The 5,746-nt window shown below is 33.2% G+C and overlaps 1 non-coding gene across 1 annotated transcript; it reads right to left on the reverse strand.

The window, feature by feature from the left end:
- Positions 1–1,212: 1,212 nt before the first annotated feature.
- Positions 1,213–1,289, reverse strand: LOC141545250 (small nucleolar RNA SNORD113/SNORD114 family). Its single transcript, XR_012482936.1, has one exon. It is a non-coding gene; the product is annotated as a small nucleolar RNA SNORD113/SNORD114 family (small nucleolar RNA).
- Positions 1,290–5,746: the final 4,457 nt, after the last annotated feature.

Consider the following 5,746-nt stretch of genomic DNA (forward strand, 5'->3'; position numbering starts at 1 on the left):
TTTTTAAAGTTAGCAAAGTGATTTACCTAAATCATTAGTCCTATGACGCAGGTACCAAAGCCATTACTATTCTTGTTTAGATGTTAGGAAATTGAAATTCTGAGAAATCTTGACAATAAGAACAGTTAAATGTCAGAGGCAGGACCTTCAAGAACTTTCTCTGACAATGCAGGCCAGGATAATTACTGGCAGAAGCAATCTAGCCAAGATAATCTAGAACCCTCTCTTCTGACTTCTATCCTCATGCTTTTCCCATTCTATCATATACCGATAGCCAAATGTAAGTATGAAGCCAAATAGCTAAATATAAAATTTTGATGATCTGACATTTTGGATTTATGCTACCTTACCATCCATTAAGGTAGACAATTAAAAGCGAACTACCATATTCCTGGGAAGAAAAGAAGAATAAGCTCAGTGATGACAGGTCAATATATTGAATTTAACTCAATATACACTGAATAATATAATCCTTTTATGAGGATTTTTGTTTGTTTATCTCCAATCTATGAAATCACTTGTGTGGGGAACTATAGGTATGGAAACTCCGTCCATGTGGGAGAATAACAATTCATTAACAACATGCTAGTGAATGGCTTTAGGCATTGAGAGGCTAAATGACTGGCATGGTCACATAGCTAACAATATGTTAGAGATAAAACGTCAATCCAGATATTCCTGTCTCCAAAACTATTGCCATATTTACTATTGTATTTCTTTAGAAAAATTAGTATCACTGGTGATTTTTCAGTAAGCATAATTTAAGAATAGCCATATTTGCTTATGGACATACCTAATTTAAAAAAGAAGAATGAGAACTGATATGAAATTCAGATATATTTAAGTGAAACCTTCTATAGATAAAGTCCCTCATTAGTAAGTAGTTGCATATAATGTTTTGCATTCACAACATCAGACTTTGACATAGTGAGTGGATGAGGAAGACACTCTATTTGGCAGGGCCTAAATTATTGACTAAGAATATACTAAATTTTACTCAGAAAGAGATAAAACATGCTGGGTGTAGTGACAAATGCCCATGATCACTGCCCTTGTGGAAGGCTAACAATGTTAGTAGATAAAGTGACTTGTCTTAAAGGAAGCAAGCCCTTAATATGTCTACAGAAGTTTGAGAATGGATTTTTACTCCAGAAAAGATACATTTTAGAATCCATAAGAAATGTGATTTAAAAATCATTATTCACACAATCATTGAAACTTAGAGTTTCCGGGAGCTTGAGGTCATCTATTTTGACTCACATGCCCCCCAAATAGTCATCCATTTTCCTTTTCAAGAACTGATTGTAGTTGGAAAACTCATTACTTTCCAAGGCTTCCCTTGGTTTGGACAGATCTAACTATTAAGAAATTTTACCTTACATCAAGCCAAGATCTATCTGTAACTCATAATTCTGTCCCCAGGGTCTAAGCAAAACATGTGTAATCCATCTTCAACACAATAGCCTTCAAGTACTTGAAGATAGCTATCATGTTCTCCCAAGTATTTTCTTCCTTAGATTAAACAAGGATAAACACCACTGATTCTTTCAATTGATCATCCCTTGAGATAATTTTTAGTGTCCTAATAGCATAAAATGTAATGTCCAAAACTGAACATGATACAGCAGACATCTTAAGATACCATGACAAAATATAGTAGTATTTCAACTTCCTGTTCTGTTTATTGTGCTTCTAGTAAAAAGGCCTACATTTAAATTAGCTTTGGTTTGCTATGTTCACACTGTTGATCTACAATGAGCCTGGCATATAGTAGCTGCTTAATAAATGTTTATTGATTTGACTTGTAATCCCCTAAAATCTCAGGTTTTTATTTCTCAGAAATTACCTAGCAATTTTGTACTTATGCAATTTTGCTTATTTTTAAAAATAAAATAATTTATTTCTTTAAAAAACATTTTAATTGAAAGTTTTGAGTTCCAAATTCTATTCCTTCCTCCCTTCAGCATTAAAGAATGAACTTGGCCAATTCAGATATAGAGCTAGTCAAAGATTCTGAACTAATCATTAGAAGGCTCAAATCAGTGAGCCCTCCCTTCCTTTTTTCCTCCCTTTTTTCTTCCCTACCTGACTGGCAAGCAATCAGACATAGGTTATACACATGCAATTATGCAAAACATTAACATATTAGTCATTTTGTACAAGAAGATCCAAATAAAAGGGAAAAAAAGAAAGTTAAATATATCCTGCTCATGGTTTATTCAATCAATATCAGTTCTTTTTTTCTGTAAGAAGATAGTATATTTGATCATTAGTCTTCGGGATTATTGGATCATTGTGTTGTTGAGAGTAGCTAAATCATTTACAATTCATCAAGCAATCCTGGTTCTGTTTACTTTACTACACATCGGTTCATGGAAGTCTTTCCAAGTTTTTATGAACTTATCCTGCTTGTTATTTCTTATAGCCCAATAATAATCCAATACAATCATATACTAAAGCTTGTTTAACCATTTTCCATGGTTAAACAATTGATGGGCATCTCTTTGATTCCCAAGTTTTAGAAACCATGAAATAGAGTCGCTATAAATATATTTTTGTACAAATAGAAGATTCTTTTCCACCCATATCTTTGGGATACAGATTTAGCAATTGTATTGCTGGATCACGTTATATATAATTTTATAGTCTTTCAGACATAGTTCCAAATTTCTCTTCAGAATGGTTGGATCAGTTCACAACTCCACCAACAGTTCATTAGTGTCCCAATTTTTCCACATCCCTCTAACACTCAATATTTTTCTTTTTTTGTCATATATCTTTTTTTCACCTCTGATAGGTGTAAGATGGTACCTCAGAGTTGCCTTAATTTGTATTTCTCTGATCAATATGACTATATGTAATATGATTATAGATAGTTTTGTTTTTGGCTTAAAACTGCCTGTTTATATTTTTAACCATTTATCAATTGGTGAATGACTTGTATTTTTTTGAATTTGACACAGTTCTCTATATATTTGACAATGAGGCCTTTATCTGACATAGCTTTTGCAAAATTTCTCCCCAGTTTTGATTTTTGATTTTAGGTATGAGACTTTACTTTGTTTATAATTAATTTCAATTTGTAGACTTAGTACACAATGCTGGCAAATATGTTTAGTGGACAACTGTCATAGTTAATGTTCTGAATATAGTGCAAAGAGGAGGAATTCTCTATCACACTGGTAAAGTTCCCAAGCTGTTCTTGTTTCCAGATGACATCATATTTTTCTTGGATGCCAATTAGAACATTTTAGAGCTTTCTCAATGAAATTTGTGGTAATTAAAAAAATTAATTTTGCAATTGAACATAATAGTAAGATATTTGATAAACCCAAGGACTATTCTCCTTTACCTTCCCTTCAAAAACTTCACTATTCAAAAGAAATTAATTGGGGAACTGGATAGCTTCTTAGCAGAAACTAGTAGCAGTTTTACAAAATGAACATCTTGTGGTACATACCACAACAAATTCAAAATTTTTAAATGATGTAAATATAAAAAGTCCATTAAAATGAATTGTGTATTTTACACCTATGGCTAGGGGAAGTACTTTTCAAATCAACAGGAAACATGCTTTAGAGAGTTATTTTGGATACTAGGGAGTTAAATGAGCCTCCCAGGATCATACAGAGAAGAAAAAATATATACTTTTAATTACATAAAATTAAAAAAAACTTTTTCATCAATAAAAATGACAAATCTAGAGTGAAAAGGGAAACAACTAACTAGAAACAAATTATCATAGCATATTTATAGGAAAAAGGCTTTTTGGTTATGATACATTAAGAATTGAGAATTAGTATAGGAATAAATGGACTATTCCTTAGAATAATCAGGAGCATATATTTAAGACCTTCAGTAAGCATAATATGCAATAGAAATAAACTGCAACCTTTCCCAGTAAGATCAGGAGTGAAACAAGGTTGCCCACTATCACCATTACTATTCAATATAGTACTAGAAACGCTAGCCTCGGCAATAAGAGCCGAGAAAGAGATTCAAGGAATTAGAGTAGGAAATGAGGAAATTAAACTATCACTTTTTGCAGATGACATGATGGTATACTTAGAGAACCCCAAAGACTCTGCTAAAAAGCTACTAGAAATAATTCAAAATTTCAGCAAAGTGGCAGGATACAAAATAAATCCACATAAATCCTCGGCATTTTTATATATCACTAACAAAATGCAACAGCAAGAGATACAAAGAGAAATTCCATTCCAAACAAATGTTGAAAGTATAAAATATTTGGGAATCCATCTACCAAAGAAAAGTCAGGAATTATATGAGAAAAATTACAAAACACTTGCCACAAAAATAAAATCAGATTTAAATAATTGGAAAGACATTCAGTGCTCTTGGATAGGCCGAGCGAATATAATAAAGATGACAATACTCCCCAAACTAATCTATTTATTTAGTGCTATACCAATCAGACTCCCAAGAAACTATTTCAATGACCTAGAAAAAATAACAACAAAATTCATATGGAAGAATAAAAGGTCGAGAATTGCAAGGGAACTAATGAAAAAAAACTCAGAGGAAGGTGGTCTAAGTGTACCTGATCTAAAGCTATATTATATAGCAGCAGTCACCAAAACCATTTGGTATTGGCTAAGAAATAGACCGGTAGATCAGTGGAACAGATTAGATACAAAGGACAAAAAAGGATACATCTATAGCAATCTAATCTTTGACAAACCCAAAGATTCCAACATTAGGGATAAAAATTCATTATTCGGAAAAAACTGTTGGGAAAACTGGAAATTAGTATGGCAGAAATTAGATATGGATCCACACTTAACACCATATACCAAGATAAGATCAAAATGGGTCCATGATTTAGGCATAAAGAGGGAGATAATAAATAGATTAGAGGAACAGAGGATAATCTACCTCTCAGACTTGTGGAGGAGGAAGGAATTTATGACCAGAGGAGAACTAGAGATCATTATTGATCACAAAATAGAAGATTTTGATTACATCAAACTAAAAAGTTTCTGTACAAATAATACTAATGCAAACAAGATTAGAAGGGAAGTAACAAATTGGGAAAATATTTTTAAAAACAAAGGTTCTGACAAAGGTCTCATTTCCAAAATATATAGAGAACTGACCATAATTTATAAGAAACCGAACCATTCTCCAATTGATAAATGGTCAAAGGATATGAACAGACAATTCTCAGAGGGAGAAATTGAAACTATATCCACTCACATGAAAGAGTGTTCCAAATCACTACTGATCAGAGAAATGCAAATTAAGACCACTCTGAGATACCACTACACACCTGTCAGATTGGCTAAGATGACAGGAACAAATAATGATAAATGTTGGAGGGGATGTGGGGAAATTGGGACACTAATACATTGCTGGTGGAGTTGCGAAAGAATCCAGCCATTCTGGAGAGCAATCTGGAATTATGCCCAAAAAGTTATCAAACTGTGCATACCCTTTGACCCAGCAGCGCTACTACTGGGATTATATCCCAAAGAAATACTAAAGAGCGGAAAGAGTCATATATGTGCCAAAATGTTTGTGGCAGCTCTTTTTGTTGTAGCTAGAAACTGGAAGATGAATGGATGTCCATCAGTTGGAGAATGGTTGGGTAAATTGTGGTATATGAAGGGTATGGAATATTATTGCTCGGTAAGAAATGACCAGCAGGAGGAATACAGAGAGGCTTGGAGAGACTTACATCAACTGATGCTGTGAAATGAGCAGAACCAGGAGATCACTATACACT

This window comes from Sminthopsis crassicaudata, chromosome 5 (assembly GCF_048593235.1).
Source record: "Sminthopsis crassicaudata isolate SCR6 chromosome 5, ASM4859323v1, whole genome shotgun sequence".
NCBI classification, from domain to species: domain Eukaryota; kingdom Metazoa; phylum Chordata; class Mammalia; order Dasyuromorphia; family Dasyuridae; genus Sminthopsis; species Sminthopsis crassicaudata.